The sequence below is a fragment of the Carassius auratus genome, chromosome 49 (assembly GCF_003368295.1).
Source record: "Carassius auratus strain Wakin chromosome 49, ASM336829v1, whole genome shotgun sequence".
Taxonomy (NCBI): Eukaryota; Metazoa; Chordata; class Actinopteri; order Cypriniformes; family Cyprinidae; genus Carassius; species Carassius auratus.
This window is the reverse complement of record NC_039291.1, coordinates 8844294-8857125: the sequence shown is the minus strand read 5'-3', so window position 1 is coordinate 8857125 and position 12832 is coordinate 8844294. Positions and strand designations below refer to the sequence as shown.

Sequence of the window (12832 nt, the reverse complement as noted above, 5' to 3'; positions counted from 1 at the left end):
CTACAACACCAGCCTGAACTCCAAATGCAGAGCGTTGTCGTCCGAAGATGGTCCTCGGGAGGATTTCGCCGCATACGTGGAGTGGACTCTGGCGAGAAATGGCTCATCTTTCACCTTCAGCCCCATAGAGGATCTCGCCAGTCCCACTACCTACCCAGAGACCAGCCAGCCACCAACTCGCTACACGGAGCCAGAGCCCACCGCAGCCGCAGAGCCCGAGCAATCCATTGACAGGGAACAGGATCTCGAGAGCACGACTGACCAGGTGTGTGAGCCGGCAACACCGTGCATCGTGGGAGTCCTCGTGGAGGTCGAGGGCGTGGAGGAAAGCCCTGCCCACACTCCTGCGACTGAGGGTGAGCTGTATGCAGTCTCTGAAGATCATATGGAGCAAGTTCTGGATCTGATGGACTGGTCTACGGAGGTAATCCCTAATTTTCCTGTTTCCCTGCTGGTTCCGTCCAGCCCTGATTCCCCTGTATACCCTCTCAGTCTCCCACTCCTACCTCCTCCAGTCATTTCCTCTACTCCATTTCCGCTGGTTCCGCCCAGCCCTGAGTTTTCTGTTTCTCCGCTGGTTCCGCCCAGCCCTGAGTTTCCTGTGTCTCCGCTGGTTCCGCCCAGCCCTGAGTTTCCTGTGTCTCCGCTGGTTCCGCCCAGCCCTGAGTTTTCTGTTTCTCCGCTGGTTCCGCCCAGCCCTGAATCTTCTGTTTCTCCGCTGGTTCCGCCCAGTCCTGAATTTTCTGTTTCTCCGCTGGTTCCGCCCAGCTCTGAATTTTCTGTTTCTCCGCTGGTTCCGCCCAGCTCTGAATCTTCTGTTTCTCCGCTGGTTCCGCCCAGCTCTGAATCTTCTGTTTCTCCGCTGGTTCCGCCCAGCTCTGAATCTTCTGTTTCTCCGCTGGTTCCGCCCAGCCCTGAATCTTCTGTTTCTCCGCTGGTTCCGCCCAGCTCTGAATCTTCTGTTTCTCCGCTGGTTCCGCCCAGCTCTGAATCTTCTGTGTCTCCGCTGGTTCCGCCCAGCCCTGAATCTTCTGTGTCTCCTGTATTCCCTCCCAGCCTCCCTCTCCCGCCTCCTCCCAAACCTGCTGGTCCCTCTACTCCTCTTTCGCTGGTTCCGTCCAGTCCTGATCCTCCTGTCCTTCCTCCCATCCTTCTCCTCTCTCCTCCTCCTAGACCAGCCAGTTCCTCGTCATCCCTGCTGGTGCCAGTCAGTCCCGCAGCTCACCCTCAGTCCGCGCCATCGGGGCGCGGTGGTTCGCCGCTGGACTGCCAGTCTCCAGCTCCGCCTTGGCGTGTTAAGGCCCTGTCTCCGCCTCCAGCCTCCGAGCCCTGGACTCCTCCTCGGTCCTTCGACCCAGCGGCTCCGCCTTGGCTCTTAGCTCCCTCGTCTCCACCGTGGCCTGTCATCCCACCTGCTCCACCGGGCTCCCTCGTCCCTCCGGCTCCACCTTGGTCAGTCGTCGACCATCCGCCGCCTCGGGACTCCACTCCTCTGGTTCCACCTCGTCACTCCATCCCTCCGGCTCTGTCAGGCTCCTCCTTCCCTCCGGTTCCACCTCCATCCTCGGTCGCTCCGGCTCCACAGTGGTCTGCCAGGACCCTGCCTCCGCCTTGGTCGCCTGAGCCTTCTGCTCCACCTAGGCCCTCCGGAACCTCGACGTCCCCCTGGCTCTGCGGCTGTGCTGCTCCATCTTGGGCTCCTCACCCATCGGTGCAGTCTCCGCCTGTCGGCCCCCTGGTGTCGTCGACCCTTCCTTCACCATGGCTCCTCCCGCCGTCGACTCCACCTTGGATCTCCGTCCTGGCTGGTCTCTGGTGGACCATCTGGCTCCTCCTGCTCCCGTCTCCTCCCTGGCTCCTCCTTCTGTGGTCCCTGTCTGCTGGCCCCCTCCTGGGAGTCCGTCCTCCACCGGAACCTCCTCCCAGGTTCCCACCCATGCCTCCCTCTGTTGTTTCTACGGTGCGAGGACGCACCTACCGGGAGGGGGGAGTACTGTCACACACCTGGACTCATTTAGCTTGTTTTTGCCCGTGACCCAGTTTCTGTCTTCCGTGTTTAGTTTGATTAGTTCCCAGGTGTCTATTATCTTCCTCATGTGTTCCATGTCCCTGTTAATTTAATGATTCCATCCACCTGTGTTTCCCCAATTATCTGTTGTACATAAGCCTTGTCCCTTCAGTTCTGTTTTGTCGGGTCTTCTCACTTGTGACCACTTGCTACTTACGTGTGTTTACCTCTGTGCTCCATGTTGGATATCCCCTGTGTTGTATATATTAAAAACCTTATTCCGTTTATCCTCGACTCCGTATTCCTTCAGGCAGCGTAAAACCGTGACAATTAATTGTCATGTATTTTGAAGCTGATGGTTGCGGGATGGGGGGGGGGGGGAGGTCAATGTTAGAGCTCTTGTATGTTAAATTATTCTGGGAGCAAGAACCCCATAAGGAACTATATTGCCAAAGATAAATTGTGTTCAATAAACTCAAGTAACTTGCCAAAGTGATCCTGTCTGAAATTCCTTAAAGGGGACATATGGTGTTGCCAAAAATAAATAAATAAACACACATATATATATATATATATATATATATATATATTATTTTTTTTTTTTTTTTTTTTTTTTTTTTTTTTTGCCATTTGTGCATCAACAAGTGCTACTTTACACCAGCGGTTCTAAATTCCAGTTCTCAAGCCCCAGCTCTGCATATTTTGCATGTCTCTCTTCGTTAACACACCTGATTCAGATAATCAGCTCATTAGAATTGTGCTCCATTCATGAACTGTGTTCCCATTGACATGGTCCCTACCAAGTGTTCATTGCTTCCTACTCCCTGAGCAGAGGAAATCTGTTTTTCCTCACTTTGGAACATTCATTCATGGATTTGCACTGTGCAACATCTTCACACACAGACAAGTGTGACATCATGTAAATAAATAGAATTGAAATGAATGTCTTGCACACTTGACTGCACTTTGAATTGAACATATACAGTAAGTTCACTTTGAAGTGGAATCATGGCAGAATATCCTGTGATGTCCACTTCACAGGGCACTTACATTCAAATAGAACAAACCTCTAAATCCATAAGACAAACATAGAAAATATGCAGAGCAGAGGGTGCGAGGACTGGAATTGAGAACCGCTGCTTATAGACTATGAGTCAGGACAGCTGCATTGTAATCTTCTCTACCAGGATCAGGAAATAGTCCTCCATAAAATTAATTGCACATATCTAAATATTTGGGTTGAACTGTTCTGGAACATTGTTGTAAATACAACTTAACCACTGATTTTTTTTTGGTTGTGTTCTCTTTTGGAAGGCCAAACAAAGTATTTTCCCCTTTACAATGAAACAGCATCTCCACAACATGGCAGCGGTGGCAACAGCGAGAATACAATTCTTTCTTTGCATGAATATTTGGGTGGTGTTATGCAAATCTTCGGTAGCACTTTATTTTACAGTCCTGTTCCTCATGTACATACTATGTACTTATTATAGTAATTACAATAACTATGTAATAACTACGTAACTAACCCTGAACATACCCCTAAACCTAACCCTACCCCATGTAGTTACCTTGTATTACCAGAACCTGCTTAGATAAATACACTGCAAGTACACTATAACTACATGTTAGTACACGTACTGTAAAATAAAGTGCAACCCTTAAATTTTATTAAGAATATCTCTTTGGGTTTGAGAATTTGTATACTTTGCAACTTTAGGGATCTAATCTATTCACAAACAGCTTGTAACACTCCAAAGGGAAAGAAACACTTGAAATCACATCATATGACCATTTTAAAACTGAAAATGAATTTTCACACATTGCGGTTGATTGCGGTTTTAACTGCATGTTGTGCTTGAAGGGATAGTTCACAGAAAAAAAAATAAAAATTATGTCATTAATTACTCACCATCATGTCGTTCCAAACCCATAAGACCTTTTTTCATCTTCGGGACACAAATTATATTTTTTTAATGAAATCTGAGAGCTTTCTGACCCTGCATAATAGGCCTATTAAATCACATTATAGGCCTATTAAATACCATTTCAGATTTTCCTTTAAAATAAATGTCATTCTGAACTGATTTGAGATGGGAATAAGGTTAATCATGGGATTGGAAGAAGGTGAATTCGAACTTGGATTGGTCGTGTCCATTATCCTCAAGCCAAGCCGACATATCAAGCCGACGGTCGGGCTAGTTTATTTGGTGTGTTCCACTCGCCGGCTCTCGTCAGGTTCACATTGGCATCGGTGAGAGCTCTGATTGGATGTTCAGTTTAGCGAACGAGTCAGTGCCAAGAATTAAAGCAAAAGTGATGAAAACAAGCATGTGAATGAAGGCGGTACAGACAGAAGACTGTTTAAATGTTACGTGATCTTTCCCAATCATTCTAATAGGCGAATGTTTTCAAAAAAACATGAGCCAATTGAAATGATTAAAGTTATCAATGTTACTGATATTTAAAATGGTAAGTGAAAGCTGTTTTGTTTACATTTCGTATATCTACGTTTATCTCATATATCTTTGTTTCGGTTTCTCCTTTTGAATGATGAATATATACTATTAATAGCTGCTGATATGAACAGCTCGTTCCTCTCATGCATTTGGTAGGATGCTGCTGACGCGAGTCGACAATACCGTCGGCTTTCTTCGCCACTAGTTCTTTGATGTCGGCTTGGTGTGTCATCCACTCACACTACCAAAATTGTGTAGGCAAAAAAAAAAGAAAGTAAATTCCATTGTCTATTGAATATACAGTAAAGATACAACTCACAAAGAAATAAATTTCAAATCGAGCAGCTTTCTGTTCAGTGGGAGGCGAATTTGCATTACCGACTTGTGAATTCCGGAATTTTTATTGCATTGATTTTGCATTGATTCCACAGATTGCTATTAAAATTACTGGATTTTACCTGTGAAATTTTTAAGAGCAATGATAAATTTAAATGCACCTTTAATGTCCACGCCACTGCTCCTTTTGTCTAGCTTAACCAGATTATGGTGGGTGAAGTTAGTGCCAACAAGGCAATTGTATTGTTGCCAAGTGGGTTACTCTTTCACTGTAGCTGCAGGCTGTTTTTCTCTCTTTTTTTTTTTTGTCCCTGGGTTAAAGCGATCTTAACTGGAATGCTTTTTCAGCGAAGGAAACATGCATTTGTCAACCCGTTCTCATCAGTCTGCGTATAAATAACACGACTTTACACTTTCTATTTGCGTGTAATGCATACGCCAAATGCCATTTTTGCGTGCATATGATACGCCAATCCTTCCCATTAATTTCGGTGGAGAGCAGATGCGTCCAAATAACACGCATCATCTTCAGCGGCAGTGACGTCACCAAGCGAGGCTCGTTCAGTTCACCTGATGCGCGTACACCTTCAAACAGGTAAGCAAGGGTAAATATATTTTTTTATTCTTCTTTTTGTAATGATATCACGTGGTTAAGCGTATTGTTTTAATTATTTCAGTATTTCTACATCACGTTAGACAGGGCCGTGTTTTAAAGGGCAGTTTATGCTCCAATTATGGGTCAGTGGGCTGCTCAGCTAGCCTACCATTGTCATTAGCCTAAGCTAACCTGTACTGTTTATAGACCTGTTGCAGTTTTAAATAAATTTATGATGTGACATATGGGTCTTCAGCTTTTAGACATGACTAATACAAGCACAACAAAGCACCCAACCCAATATCGCGTGATAATCGTGATCGTGTAAAAAGTCCACACATTTAGCATATTTTTTACAATACTAGCCTAACTTTTGCTTGACCACGTCATGTGTAGCCAATACACACACAGTAACTACAGCATATTTACCATGCTTCTCCTACTGTACAACATTTACTATGGGTTTACCATAGTAACCATAGTTTTACTCTGGTATTTGTATTTACTAACACACAATAACCACGACATTTACTATGGGTTTACCATAGTAACCATAGTTTTACTCTGGTATTTGTAGTTACTAACACACAATAACCACGACATTTACTATGGGTTTACCATAGTAACCATAGTTTTACTCTGGTATTTGTATTTACTAACACACAATAACCACGACATTTACTATGGGTTTACCATAGTAACCATAGTTTTACTCTGGTATTTGTATTTACTAACACACAATAACCACGACATTTACTATGGGTTTACCATAGTAACCATAGTTTTACTCTGGTATTTGTATTTACTAACACACAATAACCACGACATTTACTATGGGTTTACCATAGTAAACATAGTTTTACTCTGGTATTTGTATTTACTAACACACAATAACCACGACATTTACTATGGGTTTACCATAGTAACCATAGTTTTACTCTGGTATTTGTATTTACTAACACACAATAACCACGACATTTACTATGGGTTTACCATAGTAAACATAGTTTTACTCTGGTATTTGTATTTACTAACACACAATAACCACGACATTTACTATGGGTTTACCATAGTAACCATAGTTTTACTCTGGTATTTGTATTTACTAACACACAATAACCACAACATTTACTATGGGTTTACCATAGTAACCATAGTTTTACTCTGGTATTTGTAGTTACTAACACACAATAACCACGACATTTACTATGGGTTTACCATAGTAAACATAGTTTTACTCTGGTATTTGTATTTACTAACACACAATAACCACAACATTTACTATGGGTTTACCATAGTAACCATAGTTTTACTCTGGTATTTGTATTTACTAACACACAATAACCACAACATTTACTATGGGTTTACCATAGTAAACATAGTTTTACTCTGGTATTTGTAGTTACTAACACACAATAACCACAACACTTACCAGGATTTTACCACAGTAACTGTGTTTTTACTCTACACTATTTGTAAAGCACAGTAACCACTAAGTTTGCCATGCCTTTAATATCTTTTTGTGATGTAATTGTAATTCAGTGTTTTTTCTGTCTTGCAGTTACGTCGGATTACATACTCCACAACAACCTGTAATCCAGCAGATCTTTAAAGAAGCCATCTCTTGTAAAATCTCTCTCTCTCTCTCGCTCTGCTAGAATTAACAGGGAACTTCAACTCCACGCTCCCAATGCGGATATTGAAGAAGCTGTCAAGGGGGCTGAACAAGTCCTTCAAAGGATCAACCCTTCACAGGTAATGTTGAAGACTTTTAGTTATAACTGATTTGCTTTAATGAACGCATCCTTATATTATGTGTTAATCAAATATTTTGGTCACAGATCATTTTAACACACTGTCTCAACATGTTTATATTTCAGGAAGGCCTGTCATGAGATTTGAATTTGACCATCTTGTGCATTTATGAAGAAGACCAAAAGCTGCAAAGGCAAACACTTCCAATGGTACGTCAGATACATTTTTCTCAGCATTTGATGTTTCTTAAATTTTGGTTCACTTAGCCCATCAGGAAGAACACTCAACAAAGAGCATGTTGTAGTAGTAATAATTCATCCAATAATCATATTATATTGCACAAGCGTGCTTGTACAAAATTCTACAACTTTTACTCCTACTGCTGTTATTGGCCATTACCACAGCTCCCATCAGATTGTGCCCATTGTAAGAGTGTTTATATCATGAAGTTTAAATGAAGTCCATTGTATTCTTTATTAATCTTTACAAATTGGTGCCGCCTCTTCCTGTTTCACCAGTACATGATATCTGTCCACACTTCATAGTCTGCCTTTCTTTCTATGGTGATGTTACTGAACACATCTGTCTTAGAAGCAAGAGAATGGAAATCCTAGTTTAACTTTTCAAGTGCTACACATCAGATCTTCAATGAATTTGGGCAATCAGATCACTTAAAGTTGTTCACACAAAGACCAATAACTATAATGAGAAGTATTTTAGCATCCACACCAACAGACAATGCTGTTCTCTTAAATCTCTTAAATGTTCCCCTCATTCTGTTAAATTTATACACAAAATTCTGCCTTTCTCTGCCTTTTTCACTTCATCTTCATGATGTACTCCCTCACTCACACATTCTTTTATGCTCTGTTGTAAGGCAGAAACTGAGAGTTTGCATGATGGTATTTTCTCAGACGCTGAATCTGATGTGTACAGATGAACTCAGGAGCCTACTAGAGTTGCCAAGGAACTTGTGCTTGAAGTATATAATTATATCTGCTTCATTTATATTTTTAAACAACAATAATGATTAAACATGGGGTCAATAAATATTTTCTTGTTTTACAGCTGAAGACCAGAAACGCAAAGAAAATCAGTCAAACCAGTCCTAAAGAAATGAGGAATGAACATGGACTTCTTGTGCCCCAAAAGAAAAGACAGAAAGGTGAAAAGTTTCAAATTTCCATTTGTATGTCTGAATTCAATGCAGTTCTGTGTGGTACAACATTGATGTTGATCTCTCAAAAGACTTTTCAAGTCCGCAGTTATAGTTTTTCACATATACATCTTTTTTATAGCTCCTAAAATGAGCAAATAAGCTGTGCATCATCTCTGGTGTTTGGGAAGGAAATGACTGAATATGGTGAGTACTGACACCTGCAACTGTATTCACCAACACTATTACTCTAGAATGGTTATTGCTGTTATTGCTGACTTATTGTTTTGTCTGTTTGTTTGAATTAAGATGAAGCCAATTGATGAAGATATCAATTGAATGGCCACCGAGTGCATCACTGCTACCTGAACCCATCAGTTATCTTCTGTGAAGACTGCATTCACAAACCGCTCTACTGCGACAGCTCAGATGTTACGGCCTGCAAAGTAAACATCACAGCTAAACAACGAGAGCTAGTTGTGGTGGGATTCTTTTGGCCAATATCCCCAACAAGAATCAATGTTAAGTCCAGTGCAACAATTATAAATAAAAATACTATATATTGTTTATTGATTTACCATAACCTAAATACATGTTTTGGCCCTCCAGGACATCTAGACCAGGTGGAGTGTGAGGAGGACCGTCAGAGACTCCAGCCAGCCGAGCCATGGATTGCTCTCACTGTTACCATCAGGCATGCGATATCACAGAACCTACACCAGCAGACAGTGAGACAAGTTCCTTTCACAGGCAATCAGACTGAACTGAACTCATACCAGTAAAACCATACACACCCCACCAACCTCATATGCCCTGCACTCTTATCAGTTATGCTGACTGGACTCAATATTATTATGCACCCTGACATTCTGTTTGCACTAATTCATACCGTGCTTTACTGCAGAGATGTATGTGTACTGTGATTATTATTGTTTTCAATTCATGCTCTTTGTATAGCATAATTTTTAACATATATTGTTATCTACCTGAATTGAGTCCCTTATATATGTGTGTTGCATATATATATATTCAGAATTTGTATTTCATATATATTCATGAATTAATTCATTTGTCATCCATACTGTCACGCTGCAGTCTGCACCCAAGACTTTCATCACCTGTATACTTGTGTTCATTGTATTGTGACAATAAAGATATTTGATTTAAATTAGTTACATGTCTTTTGTTCATCAGTTGTGCTGTAGGGTGCTGCATAACAACTGCAAAAAAAATGTATGACATGGAAGATTATGATATGTCCAGGACATGGACAAGCAAGAAGAGGAAGAAAAGCAGGAGAGCTCTAAAAACTTGATGTGATTCTTTGGGGCTCAAGACATTTCACCATGCATGCATTTGCATGGCTTCATCTGATTAGAAAAACATGGTTTTAACATAACCCATTTTTAATATTGTTAAAAATTGTATATCATTTGTCTTAATACACTACTTTAGTTGTCTTTATGTTGTATCCTCCAGTAAAGTACTGCACATGGTGTTGGATAATAAAGTAGGGTGAATATTCTATATTAAGAATGGTGTTTGGTAAATACACCATTTAATTTTGTAAACAATAGTTAAATGTGTTTTAATTAAGAAATGAACATTTGGTTACATTAATGACATTCAGTTAGATGAAGGGCAGGCTGAAAGCTGCATTAGAAGATACTGCATGGACTATAATGCTGCAGGAATTTCATGTACAACTGAAGGTGATGGACAAGGGAAAGATCAACATTAATCCAGTACTGTATAATAAGCAAGATGAGCATGCACATTACTGATGTTTAGTACCCGAGGAGGACAAATATGAGGAGTATTTTACACAGAGACACAAATTAGCTCTTAATATTATGATTCTTTGCATTGCATGAATTGTATGGCTTTGCACTATAAACTACACACTCTCTGTACCTTGTCTTAATGAATGACACATTGACACTGTGAAAGTACAATGAAGTGTCACAGTATGTATTGGTTGTTTAAATTGGTGTCTTTGTTTACTTTCAATACTGTATCCTTGCACCTGATATAATTCAATATTTGGAGCCTATTCCAAATAGGCACTGATGTATATTTTTATGGTTCTATTCTTATTCTAAGATAAACATGACTTACAACTTACATATTGGCAATTTGTTGAAAAGAAAAACTTAAAAATTATGACTCAGCACAGTCTGTTGTCCATGATGAGAAAAGGTATGTGTATGTTTTACTGCCCTTCCATCTTCAAGGGCCCAGTAGAGTCCCCTAGAAGAGCAAAAAAATGTAAATTTCAAATGGCTGTAAATCAAAGTCTGATTATAGTGTCAAAGAAAAAATTGGCAGGACAACTACTTATGCTATGCTAATTAAATAATGTTGGACAGAGTTTTCAATCATATATGGAAAGGTGGTATAAAGGTGTTTAAAAAAGTGCACTTAGTAAAATATCGAATTTCAGCCTGCCTCTTAAATATGTAATTAATGTTTGCACAATGAACATGTTTAGATTACCCTTTGTTAAACAAGATTGCATTTTCCCATTTTTTTAATTATTAAACATTTTAAACTACATTACCCATAAGCCTCTGCCATTCTATCGTTTGAACGCGAGTAATATTAGCGCTGGTATTTGGAGTTTATTGGAGTTGTGCTTAGGGTTAGGGTTACGATTTCGGTAAAGAGGTAATTTCTCACGACATAGCAACACTGCATTGTTAACTGAAGGTGTTACTGACGTAATAATTACAGTCAAACGGACTTTGCAACATTAAGCGGTTTATAATTTATGTTAAAAGATAGTCCAATCACAGCGAGTTCTGCGATAGCCAAGGGAACGTCAAAGCCAATGGCAACCCAGTTGAGCAGAGGCGTCACACTAACTTGTACATATATGGTCATTTATGCCGGGAGCTTCCGGGTTCCTGTAGTGAATGGACAGAAGCTGCAGTTACCCTGATGCAGCAAGAAATACGTTGATTAAAGGTGTTTTTTTGTTTTGTGTTTTAACGAAGGTATAATGATTCCCATTGTATTGAATAGGCTACATTGTTTACACTAATATTAGTGTACAGTACTTAAACTCAAAAGTTTGCATATACTGTGTGAAAAATAAATGTCAAAATGTTTCATTTGCTTAAAAAAAACACCTCTGAAGATTATTTAAACACAATATTTTTCTACTACTCAATTTTCCTTCTGTAATATTTACAATGTATTTATAGTGTATTAAAGGTAAACAATTTATCACATCTACGTTTCATGGAAATGGACCCTAAAAACTTGCCATTCTTAGATCCACCAGTTGAACTATAGGAATAGAAAACAAACAAACAAACATCATGACATCAATCATTCATTGTCTAGTCATTTTACAGTGTTTATTGATATGTCAAACTTTTCGCAGATAAACATAGTGCCCAGAACAGTCTCTCTCCAGTTTATTCCACTATGAAAAAAAAGGAAAGGTTTATAAAAAAAAAAATGCATAGAGGTAACTAAGTGAAAATAAACAAACAAAATTGCAACAGAAACTCCCTTCAAAAAACATAAGTTTAATATTCAAAAATAAAAAGGGAATTTGTTTACAGAAATCCTGACAAAAGATGCCAAAGAATAATCAAGGCTACAGTTGAAAATATATTGTTTTCTTCCCTTTATCAACCAAATAGGCAAAAATGATTAAGAACAATGCTCCAATATTTTACAATTATCACCTTTAAAAACATATATCCTGTAATCATTGTTTGCTTCTATTGTGAATAAATGCAAAACAAATAAATGGTTAATAATAATAATAATTATTATGTGTATATATATATATATATATATATATATATACAGGAGTGCTTATAGTAGAGATTGGAGTGATGAATGTAGAGGAAAAATGAATACAAGCAGAAATGCTAAGACTGGAGGTTGGCAGTAAAGGACTGAGAGCAGATGTGTCACACAAGAGAGGAAGATCTGGAAGCTTTTGAATGGGCTGATATTATGAAGAGCTTATGAAGAATGATTAAGTAATCTGTGAGAAATCCTGCAAGAAGAAACAAAGATAATTTATCACATTATGAACAACAAAAACACTGACAACAACAAATGGCAGAATACAACATACTGTAACTGCAGTGTGCATAGCAGTAATTGTACAGTATTGTCTGTTGGTGTGGATGCTAAAATACTTCTCATTATAGTTATTGGTCTTTGTGTGAACAACTTTAAGTGATCTGATTGCCCAAATTCATTGAAGATCTGATGTGTAGCACTTGAAAAGTTAAACTAGGATTTCCATTCTCTTGCTTCTAAGACAGATGTGTTCAGTAACATCACCATAGAAAGAAAGGCAGACTATGAAGTGTGGACAGATATCATGTACTGTTGAAACAGGAAGAGGCGGCACCAATTTGTAAAGATTAATAAAGAATACAATGGACTTCATTTAAACTTCATGATATAAACACTCTTACAATGGGCACAATCTGATGGGAGCTGTGGTAATGGCCAATAACAGCAGTAGGAGTAAAAGTTGTAGAATTTTGTAC

The 12832-nt window shown here is 39.6% G+C and overlaps 2 long non-coding RNA genes across 2 annotated transcripts; both read left to right on the top strand.

Annotated features, from left to right (window-relative positions):
• The first annotated feature begins 7321 nt into the window (after positions 1-7321).
• LOC113065942 (uncharacterized) lies at positions 7322-8261 on the top strand. Its single transcript, XR_003279096.1, has 3 exons — positions 7322-7362; positions 8068-8135; positions 8222-8261. It is a non-coding gene; the product is annotated as an uncharacterized LOC113065942 (long non-coding RNA).
• A 3-nt stretch (positions 8262-8264) lies between these two features.
• Positions 8265-9480, top strand: LOC113065941 (uncharacterized). Its single transcript, XR_003279095.1, has 4 exons — positions 8265-8318; positions 8452-8516; positions 8619-8830; positions 8919-9480. It is a non-coding gene; the product is annotated as an uncharacterized LOC113065941 (long non-coding RNA).
• Positions 9481-12832: the final 3352 nt, after the last annotated feature.